Genomic DNA, 12,387 nt, shown 5'->3' with positions numbered 1-12,387 from the left:
AAAATTACATTAGTATAAAGAATTGTAATAATTCCTAGAGATAAAATTCTGTGTTATCTCTAGGAATTATTCAAGAAGTGACAATGCCAGGTGACAGAAAAGTCCTTGCTTTCTATATTCTGCTACAGGACATATTTTACATGAGTTCAGACAATCACTTCCCTATTAGAAAGATTTTACACCTTTACACTATTTCTTTTCTGATTTGTATACACCATATGGCAGTACATTTCCATGGACCATAAATGTGTATTTTCAGACTGTCTAAAACTGATATGTATGGGTCTTATCTATTTACCACAATAAAGTATTTTATTTATTTTTTAACTTTTTCCAGTTTTCAAAATATGATATAACCGTGTTGGAAGATTGCACAGCTGCAAGAATTTTTCCTACTATGAAAATTGAAAAAATTCTGTATCTATTTATTAATCTTTGATTTTTAACATAAGATTCTATGAGTACTTGTTTTTCTCCATGCTGTAGCAATAGATATTAGATTTTTATATGCTTTAACTGTGACAGTAATAGAATGCCAGCACTCTTGCATAGAAAATAGTCTTTCTGTGGCTGTCTTTTAAAAAATTCTGAGGTTTTTTTGGTTTTACTTCTGCTTTTGGATTACTTTTCTTAAAACTCTGTGAAGTTTGGAAGCTATAAACTATAAATACTTCCAATATGCTGTCCTTAGGAATACACCATAATAAAAATTAAAGCCATTTTTATTTGCCAGTCAGAAACAAAGGATGTCTGAAGAATGATCAGAATGATTCTGCAATTACAGGCCTGACAGAAATAACCAGAATGAAAAGTCCTGTAAAAAGGGAATGTTTACTTGAACTGAGGGGGAGACAATGGAATTACAATACCAGAAATGTTAATAATCCATGTTTTTGTCTTCTGTAAGAATATAAATGATCTTCCAGTTGAAATAAAACAATACAGACCTTTGATTTCTTTTTTGACAAATTCATTCACTCACAATGCTCACATCATTTTAAGTGTAATAAAAAGAAATTACCGGAATCTTTCTGTTAATCACAAACAATGTAGTTATAAAGGCAAACAAATATGACAATTCCTAAGAAATAGGTTATTGTGGCCATGAAAAGGAGTATTTCACATTTTCCCTTTGGACAAGTACAAATTTCTAAAACCTTATATTATATGACTGCCACACACCATCCACCTGCACATTTGCTTTCATGAGAATTCTCACAAGTTGAGCAGCTGTATTGCAAAACTGATGTAATGCCATCTGACCCAGGTAGCTCCTGCATTTTTATAAGGGAAGTTAGGAAGAAGCTTGTGAAGACTAAACTCATTCTTCCTCTGTTTCTCCCTTTCACAATCACCTAGTGCAATAAGACAATTCATGCTAAAGGTCTATAGTCCTTACAGGTACTTCTTTTTGATTATTTTACATGGAAATTATTGGTATATGGAAAGCTTTTTTTTTTTTTTTTTTAATTATTTGGCTCCTCACTATATGTGCACACATGCACACATGCACATGTGCATCACTTATATAATTAACCAGTTATTGATGTCTGTTGTTATCTCATAATATGAGTTAATTATTAATTTTTGCACTTTTTACTGTGTAAAATATGTGCTATTTAATACAGGCTTATTTAAAAAATGAAAAAAAATTGCAAAAATGTGCATTAATCAACTTAAAGCTCTCTGTCTGTGGGTAAGTATCTTTCTCTCACAGTGTTCACTTGCAGTCTAGTTAAATATGCTTAATTTTAGGCAAATGTTTAAATCTTTCACTCCATTCAAGTTAAAAGTAAAATGCAACTATATGTCTTACTGAAATGGTGACAAATGTCTTTAATAAGTGTCTGCTAAGACATTCCTTCTTTGTAAGACCAAAAGTAGGTATGACTTTAAATGTCACAAGCCAATGTTCATTGCCAAACTTTGATATGAAGAGAGAAAGCTGAGACACAGTGCAGGTGTCTACTGAAAGTCAAAATATCCTTAATGATATTTGCATACGAGCTGGTAGACACTATTATCTGTGGAGCACCATTAACTACTAATGGGAGCATCATTACTACTAAGCTTGTTTCGCATTATATTAAGGAAAATTGCACTGGTTATTGACCATTGCTTTGGAGAAGGAGGATGAAGCAAGTTCTGAATATGACCATATCAAATCTGCAACTGCATAGGCAAAAAAAATAATCCTGTATTGCATGGTCTGGGCTCAGAGATACTTTTTACTGCTCCAGAGATTTTTCAGAAGAGTTCTGGTTTCCATCTTCACTCTTTAGTATGGCTATCAGCTGGAATATGAATGTGATTAATTTCTTTAAAAACTATTTGAGCAATAATTTTCTTTTCCTCATTTTCAAAAGAAATGCACTTCATAGCATTTTTGCAGAAAATTCTAACCCTTGATTGTCCTTGGTTCTTTAAATAATTGTTCAGCATAGATCTTTTTACTTTAAAATTATGCTGTTTTGTTCAACTGATAGAGAGTGCAATAACTGGGTATTGAATCTACCTAATAATTTGGGCTGAAAAATTTTATTAGAAAGAATTCTTTATGGAAGTTCATGCCAGAGGAATATTGATTCCTATTTACAAATTATGTCCCGTACAGCTGCGTAGTATACAGTTTCTAATTCTCTGGACTGTGTAGAATTTTTAACTTTCTCATTGTACCATATGACATAAACACTCAAAAAAATATCCATATTGTTGTTAAAGGAATTGAGACCTTGTGAAACTCATAAATATGAGATGTTATACTTCTAATAATTCAGGGACATAGTTCCTAGTTTAGAAATCTTAGGTTTTAGAGGTAATTTCCTTTTGTAATGAGACCAGCTTCACATATAAAAAGATTTCTGTAAGAGTTGATGATAGAATTTTGCTATTGAAGATTAATTATTAAACTTGGGAGGGGAGACTTTTTCACTGAAAATATTCTATTCTGTTCTGTTCTGTTCTAGTCTAGTCTAGTCTTTCTATTGTATTCTAAAAAATTCTATTGTATTCTAAGAAACTCACAAATAAAATTTTCAATATTCAATTTCAAGGATAAGAGTAGACCTAGGTTCTAGAGTACATTTGTGCTTCTACTGTCTATAACTTGAGTCCTGTAGGTGGTTAAAATACATGTATATAACTCCAGAAGATGGAAAGTGGAAAGCTATGAAGAACAAGGCTCAATATCTAAATTAATTTTCCTTGAACTATTGAATGGTTCTCTCAAAATGTTCTTTGCTCAATCCTGAAAATGAAGGAGGATTTACTCTTGGGGAGGTACAAGGAAATCTTTGGATTTGTTGACCTCTAAACATGCAGAGTCAGTAAAAGTGGGAGATTACTTTAATCATGTGCACATACTAAACACAGATAGCTGAGTTTTGAAAGAAGGAAGTCCCAAAAAAAGGAAGAGAAAAGGTCAAGAGGAATCAAAGTAGCAGCAAAGATTCTTCATGACAAATATTGCACTCTACATCTGCAGCCCACAACTTCTCTACTGAGAAGAGAGTTGCAAAGTTAGTGAATCCAAAAATCTCCTATCCTAAACCTACAGCAATGCCTCCCTTGGTCCCACCATCCACTTGATCCTGCTAGTGTGGAAGAGACATTTAAACTTTTTTGTGAACTGCAGGAATTCTCACCAAATACCTGAGGAAATGAATGGATTGATGCCTTCATAAGCTGTGTCTTCAATGGTTTCAGTGCTTTTGAAATGGATGGTGTATCTCACACCTTCTAAAGTTACAGAATGTTTTGCTGCAGTAAAAAGTAGGAATTAAATGGCAATAAAATTTGTAGATTTATTAGAAAATATTGCTAGTGAGTAGACAACTACATAACTGAAAATAATAAGCAAGTTTTCAATAATTTTAGTGAAGCCTGAATACTTAGAGACACAATTTTTTCTTCTGCATGATATTCATGTCAGCAGTTATTAAAGGAAAATCTGTCAGATTTTGTTACAAAACCTACCTGAAATCAGGTTAATTTTAAAATCCTTGTGAAAAAAATGAGGATTCAAAAGGGTGATTTCTGGAGATTCTTGTTCAGTTTCTATAAAACCATAGCAGAAACCAGCTGTATGTTTACACCCTAATTTCAAAAAACAGCACTGTGTCTTCTATCCAACAACTTACATCTCATATGTAAATATCATGCCAATTTTGTTAACATTTTAAAACCATTTCTGATAATAATGATGGACACTAAAAAATATTTTGTCTTCCAGAACTGTATGAGTCTGTATTACTTCTGCCTGTTTTTCTTTATCACAGTAGAAAAGGAGGGTTGGCTCTTAGATACGTCTTTGGACTATGCAATCCTTCTAATACTTTTGCTAGCATTCCTGGCTGTAACAAGCCAACAAATAAATAAATATATAAGAAACTGAAAGAGAAGAGCTGCACCTCAGCAGTTGCAATGAGACACAGCAAAGGAAGTGAGAGGTACCTTCCATCTTCTCACAACCTCTTTATGACCACAGCAGGATACAAATTAAAAGAAAAAAATCAGCAAGTGCAAATTGCAAAATGTCATGGATGAAAAAAATATTGTTGCTAGCTTTTTCACTGTTCTGACTGATGAACTCTGTGACTGTGTACATGTGTAAGCATGCACACATACACAAAAAGGGAAGCAATTGCAGTAGAGCAAGGGTCTCAAATGCCTGTCCCATCTGCAAGACTCGTAAGGAAGTTATTTTTCTAGTCACCCATATCATATTCAGTGTTCCTTGAGACTACAGCACAAGTCTGTGATTTTGGCACAGTATTTGCAGTAAACTTCATGACTGAGTATAAAATCCAATATGGATGGAAATGTTCTCAAATGTACTTGCTGTGTAAATACACTTCCTACCTGGTTCTTTACCTCATAGGTTTTATATTGTTGAGGGGTAACATCACAGCTCTTTCCCATAGTCCACCTTGCCAGACAGAACTACTTTACCGAGGGTCATCTGCCACTGACTACATGACAGAGTAACTAATAAATGAGAAAGAATTATTTTTCTATTTACATGTTAAAGGGATTGATGAGCAAGCTGAACATAGCTTGCTACTATTGTAAAGAGATGGATAAAAAATATGTATCATTGAAAAGGTTTACTGTCCTGATCCATGTCTGTGAATAATTCTTGTTAGTGTTAAAGAAAAGCAAATGAAAGTGACTGATCTTGTAAGCCTGATTACAAATTCTGTGGGCAAAACTTTCCCTTTGTTTTGTCATGCCACACACTCTGAACCACTGGAAGCTACATGTTAGCTCAAGGGCAGAATTTAGCATTTGGGATCTAGAGTGGGAGGTCATTTTATTAAATACGCTGTTAGAATCTCAATTTGAAGTGCCAGAGCATATCTCAGGACTCCAGCACTACAATTCCCGTCAAAGTCAATGGGAATTTCATGGATATATCCTCATACAGTGCTTCAAAAGCCTGCTTTTAGCTTCCCAAAGCAGGAAAGGGTGTGTTGATTCGAATAATATTAATTAATAAAAAGTCACATTAGTAACTTACAATAAAATCAGTTCTAAGACTTTTGACTTTGAAGATTTAGTTGAAAGTATTTGAAGCCCAGAAAATTAAAGATGAAGAGTGCAGTAGTGTGAATCAGAAAGAGATGATAGAGGAACAGTAAATAATGAAGGAGAATGTAACTAGATAGAAAATACAGAGAACATTTAAAAGACTAATAAATGACAAAGACAGTTCAATGCAGATAAATGTAGAACAGTAGTGACTTTGATGAGTCTTTATAACACAACTGTGCATGCATTATAAAATAGGAAGAACAAAAAGTGTTCAAGAGTCAAAAGAAAACTGTGTCATTGATGTAGAAAAAGAAAGCTTGCAGACAAGTCTTAACACATGGATGAATGATGACTTTGAGAGAGTCTTTATGACAGAAGTCTGTTTTTCATAAAGTAGAAGTACGAAAGAGTAGGAGCTAAAAAAAAAAGATTAATTCTACATGGACTCTAAAGTATGAAAGAACCACAGCAATGTTTCTGTAGAGGAAAAAAATTGATGTAGATGAATTGGTCTCACTACATTTCTAGCACTGATCTGACCGTGCCCATTACACAAAAGTAGTATTTACAGGAAGGATTGCCTTCTGTTTGGCCACTGTGCAGTGATTATTTCTCAAGTGTTTATTTTTCATGAGCAGTAAAAATGCAGTGACAACGATAATAATGTTCACACACAAAAGACACAGATGGGGAAGAAAATGGATATGAATATATAAAAAGGTATGAAGGAAAACAGAGGAAGAAATCAGAAAACAAGTAGGATGAAGAGACAAATAGATGGAAGAGGAGATGAAGTAAAATTAATATTATTTATTAGTATAAATACGGGGGGGGAGGAGGAAGAAAAATCTAAAAATACATAGCTTAGGCTTAGATTTCCCTGCTTTGTTATAAAAATAACCAGCTTTAAACAAAGAGAGATTTGGGGCCTACAGCAATATGTATACTTTCTAGAACACATCCATATGGTGTGGTTGAAATCAAGGACTGCTCACTTTGCTGTCTCCTAACTGACCACTGGAGCCAGCAAGTCTTCCTTGCTTTGCTGTGATTCCTTGTCCTCCCTCCTTCCTGGGCTGTTGCTCCCTCTCTTCAGGGTATTTAGCACAATAAGGAGCAGGGGAAGCCAAACTGCATGTCTAACCCATAAGATTCCTGATACTCAAAGTGACACTCTCTTTCCCTCTCATCTAGTGAATTTCCAGCTATGTGTGGCACCATACAAAAATTTCGGTCAGAATTTTCCCTTCACTTCAGCCCTTCTCATCACTGTGGAGGTATATGTCTGAACATCTGAAGACCATGAACCCAAACTGAGACAATTTTTTGTAGTAGTTAGGCTGTGTAAGCTGGCACTCTTTCTATCTGGGATTTTGGTGTCAGACCAGATAGATAAGCTCGAAATACAATTTCCAGATTGACTCCTTCACACCTTTCAGGTGCAGCAATCCCATGTTTCCCCTAGCAAAATCAGAAACTGCTTGGCCTTAAAAAAAATGGTGCACTTACACACATGGCCAGAAGTAGACCTCAAGCACTTAGGAAATCTAAACATAAGATGCTAGCATTTCTAGACGCACAATTTCTCTGAGGCATCTAAATAGACATATCTAGAAATGTAATTTTGGATGTAGGCATCTCAGTTCTAAGAGCATGCCATGTTAGGCTCCTGAATCATGTTAAGGAAGTCACAACTAAAAAGGACACTTCTTATCTGAGAAAGCTACTATATCAGGTTTCCTACAAAGTCATGCAGATATTACAAATTAGTTTTCATTCCAGTTCATAATTTCAAACTTTTTTTCTCATAATTATGAGAGAAGAAAATATCTGAAATGAAAATCAGAATTCTAACATCATTGCATGACTCAGGAGCAAACCTGCCTTTCTTCTACCGCAGTCTAACTCTATCTAAGAATCAAAGAAAATCACCTTACTAAACTTATATAAACCAGACTGTACTACAGTTCCGTTTTGGCAGAGAGGTTTTTCTGTTGAGTTTGGATCAGTGGTGTTAAAAAAAAAATTGGGTGCCCTCAGTGTGTACTGTCTTGGATTCTGAAATATTTACTAGGGGTTCTATGTGTTTAACTTGCCCTGGAGTATAGCTGGTATGCTTTAGTTCCAATTTTTTAATGATACTACTACTCTTGCCAGTAATTTTTATACCAGCTGCACTGGACTAATTATGTGGTTTTCTCAAAAGTCTATTTTTGAAATAATTATGGCCTTTGAGCATATAATAGACAGCAAGCTTTGGGTAGGCAGGAGTAAAGAACTTTCCATTTGAGCAGAAAGGATAAAAAAGTTGGCATATCCTTGTTACATCCTCATTTAGAATGCATAAACCTGTACACCATCTCAAAGTGCCTATCTAATAAAAAATCGTTCCTTCATGTTTATGTCCACATTCTTTTAGTTAACATGTGTAGATATATATATTTTTTTTATTTCTCATTAACTGCATTTTGCAAAGCTTCTTTGAGTCAAAGGAAATAAATACTAAGTACTACTAAGTGTACAGTGTAGGATCATGTACTGATGCATTGTAACCAGAAGTTTCTCCTCTCTAATCTCCCTTACTGACCTGAAATTGCTGAAGACCTGAGGCTTGTACCCATGCATACTACAAGGTCACCTTAAACACAACGGGCAGCTGTCTACAGTTTGAAGGAAATTTGTGAACAGTCTGCTTCATTGGTGGCTTCTGCTATTTTATAGAAATTAAGTGAAATATGGAAAATTATGTTTGTAAAGGTTTATTCTGGGGCATGTGTAGGGGTACATTTCAGAGCTTTGAGCTGATCTAAGCCACATGACTCTTTTAAAGATAATGAGAAAGTCACAGCTAGAATGGCATGTGATAATCTGAAAATTTACCCCTTACTGCCTCTTTAGATTTTCTGTGTCATATGTTATGGTAATAAATGGTTCTCAGCATGAGGTTGATTGAAAGGGGTATTGCCACATGAAACAAAGAACTTGTCTTTTCTTCATGATCTCTGAATAATGTTATTAGCATATGCAGGGTCAGCTCTGAGCATCAGCAGCCTTTGTGACCAGGGAGCCTGGAATTACATCGGTGTGAGTGAACTTAAATGTACTTTCATAATTCATCTTTTCAAGTTGTGTCTCTGAAAAGGAACCGAACAAAGGTATGGTCTTCTTTCTGCATTACTGTTGACCACCTTTATTGTGGCTCTGCCATGGTAAGTTTCAAGGCCTGTACTTTTCAAATTATTATAAAAAGTCCTCAGTCTTGAAGAAGTCTAGAGAATATATCAAATGGAATGGAACAGCAGCTGGAAGACTCTAGTCAGAAAGTTTTGTTGTATATACTGTATATGATATATATTACTAGTTTTAAACAGTTATTTTCAATACTAATGTCATTCATCAAAGTAGGGAGGATTCAAGATTCATCCCCATGTGAGGGGAAAAAAAAGGCACAGTTGAGGAGGTTCTTAATTTTTCTTGCTATTTCAAAAAGTTTAAAAAATAACCAAGATGAGTAAAATTGCCATCTCCAAAATAATACTGCTGTTTCATGGATTCTTTCTTTTGGTCTGCCAAGCTACTTCTATAGAGATAAGAACACAGGTAAATTAATGAAGGGATAGTTTGATCAATTCTTTCTTTTACAATTTAGGAAGGATCTACTAATTTAATACACAGCAGAGAGGGTAGAAATAATGGAAGATAATTGCAGGAGAGAAATTCTGGTTTTGGAACTAGATAGGCCTACTTAAAAGTCTCTAGGTCTAGTTACAGAGATTTTCAAGACGTTATTCTAGAAAATCTGATTACGGAGATACTACAGATAAGAAGCAATATTTACCACTCTAGTTCTCTGAGGTCTTTTTAACTTAGTGTAGTGGTATTATTACAATTGAAATATGTAAATAGTACAAGACCTGATTGTGGGGAATGTTCTCAGCATCCTATTTAAAACATCAATTTAAACAGTGGGGGGTTTGGTTTCCTGAAATCTACAGCTGCCTAAACCTTCAGCAGGCCCAGAATTTACTGGTGAATTCTAAGTGTATTTTGTTTTGTGACACTAATATTGGGCTTGCACTACCAATTAATTTGCATTTCCATACAGCTATTCATTTAAAACTTTAAAGTGTTCTTAAGAAAAAAAACATTATGGTGAATGAACAGGCAAGTAAAGAAGTATTTTACATAGGAAAATAGGAATTTACTACTACAATAAAAGCCACTTAGAAATAAATTCAGTTATGTATTATCTAAGTATAGGAACCAGAAATTTGCTCTGACAGCTATGACTAATAATATTTACTTTTAAGAAAAGTACTATACCTAAAATGATAAAACATGGAGAAACTATCTTATTAGCAGAATTTTCACTTTTCTATCTAATGCAATCCTTCACCCCCATGAAAATAAAATAAAAAAAAAACCAATAAAAAAATTTAATAAAATTGGAGGGCTTTTTTGTTAACAAGTTAATGGTGTCATACCTATGACTTGCTCACCTGACTTCTCTTCCACAACCCTCCCTCTTTCACATATATGTTACACCTTTGAGATCGTGTAGAAGGTCATATAGATTGCACTTTTATTTCTTGTTGAGATTCAGAATACTGTTGCTTTTCATCCTGAATAATATTGACCAGTGAAGTATTCCTGCTTTGGTGGCTTCATTATTTCTTAGTTTCATCTAGTTATTATAGTATGCTTGAATGAACATCGAGAAAACTGTCAGTTATAGCTTTGTAAAGCCGTTAAAATATCACAGTCCTGCAATATATTCTCCAGTGTTCAATCCACCTCACCAGAGATCTCAGTAAAAGATACATTTTTGCTGTACAGACCTGTTACTCAATTTCAGTTTCTTAGGTGCGACGATATTACTTACAGCACCCTGGCTATGACAGTAATGTCAGGCATGTGTTCCTTCCTGTTTCTGCAGGTAACTTGGATCACCAAACAGGTCACAGGTTATGATGACACTGGTCTGTCCTACACCATGAAGAGTATGGGCTTTACCTTGGGTTTCCTTTCCCCTTCTAATTCATCTCAAGGAAACAGAAAAATATTTTTAGGATCCCTGAATGGTTTCAATGACTGCACAAGGCATTACTTTGTTACTTCAGAAGAAAAAGAATTAGTTTTTATTTAGAAAATGTTAAAACTAAAAAGTAAAATATAGTTATAAGTCCAGACAGGCAGTTACAGACAGACAGGCCAGCTTTGGTATGAAAGCCATCTCACCAAGTTAGCACAGGTCTGTTCTTGGATTAATAAGTGCACTCAAGGGAATACATAAACTATATTGAGGATGATCTGCTCTCACTTTTGTCTGCAATTTTAGTAATCTGGAAACACCTTCATACAGAAGATGAGCTAGAAGGCTGGAGAGATGTGCCCTAACTCTTCACAGTTTATTAGCCTAGAATTTACTTGTTTCTGTGGCTTCCAGTTTGCATGGAAAGGAGGCAAGCTGAGCTTGCATCTCGGCAGGACACAGATAAAGTCAACATGTTTCTAAAGAAGCATTCATTGTTTTCACATCTACTCAGCTGCAGAAATGCATTTTAGTAAATTAATTAATTTGTCTAAAATCTTCTGAGAATTGGGTATTGTCAAGTGTTGTATGGATTCCAGAGAAAATGAGAAAAGCTGGTTTCCAATGTTTCTCTAGACCCAATTAAATTTGTTACAATAGACATTCAGTTTTGATGAAACATCATAGCTCAGTGTAGCTGATTATGACAGCAATTCAGTAGTGCCTCATTTACCCTTATCCTGCAATTTACTGTGTTCAGGTGGACCTTTAACAAGTTGTAAACTTGACAATATACTTTAAAAAGCACTATTATTGACTTCAGACTAACCTTAATTTGATTTAATATTATTTTAATAACTATGATTTAACATACGCTTTTTTTGCTGATGAAAATCTCATGATGTTTTTAACTAATAGACTTTAGTGAGCTTTCTTGAGTGCTAAATTAGAATGTCAAATTGCAGGAGATTAGAAGATCCATACAAGTTTACAGTTTGGACTTTAAAACCTAGGTTTAAAAAAAAAAGGTGCTTAATTAATAAGTTCAGTCTTGTTAATACTGAAGGCACTAATCAAAAGTGCCTTATTAAAATGTATTAATGTACAGAAATAATAGCTGGAGTATTGCTGTCTATCAAATACACTACACTATTTCAAAAGTACTGTCCTCCTGTGTATTTGAGAAGCTTATAGAGACATAATTATCTCCCTGGGAAATAATGCATTTTTCTCTCATTCTCTCTCTTTTATCTTTCTTTCTTTCTTTCTTTCTTTTTTTTTTTTTTTTGTTTTTAAATTTCTGTTGTGTCAACTAGAGGCTTCTATTCCAAAAGTTAATACATAAGTACATTCATTTTGTAACACAAATTCATGGTAATGAGTGTTCCTGCTCTTGAATTTGTACTAACAATACCCTAACCCACAAACTTCAGGTTTGTGTTTTTCCAGTCTTCAAGATTTTTTGTTTGAACATGTTTGGTCTTGGTTGTGTTATTGCATTGCATTTAACAGCGTGTTATATACAGTAGTATATAATAATCAATGCAATCAGAGGCAAGATGAATATTGACCAAAAGGTCCAAATTCCTTTTTTTTCCCCTGTCATCCATTTGTTTGGCTTGGGAAGAACAGATAAAATTTGATCTTAAAATGTGAACTTCTTTCAGGATGGAAATCAAATTGTGTTTACCCTTCCCATCTTCATGTTGACTTCAACTGAACCTAAACATGTTAAAAGACATAGTTTGGTTCCCTGTGAACAGATTTAATAATTACATGGCCAAATCTTTCTTCTCTGCTGGACTCTTTTGTGTCCTTTATTT

This window comes from Haliaeetus albicilla, chromosome 1 (genome assembly GCF_947461875.1).
Source record: "Haliaeetus albicilla chromosome 1, bHalAlb1.1, whole genome shotgun sequence".
NCBI lineage: Eukaryota > Metazoa > Chordata > Aves > Accipitriformes > Accipitridae > Haliaeetus > Haliaeetus albicilla.
This window is presented reverse-complemented; position numbering follows the sequence as displayed.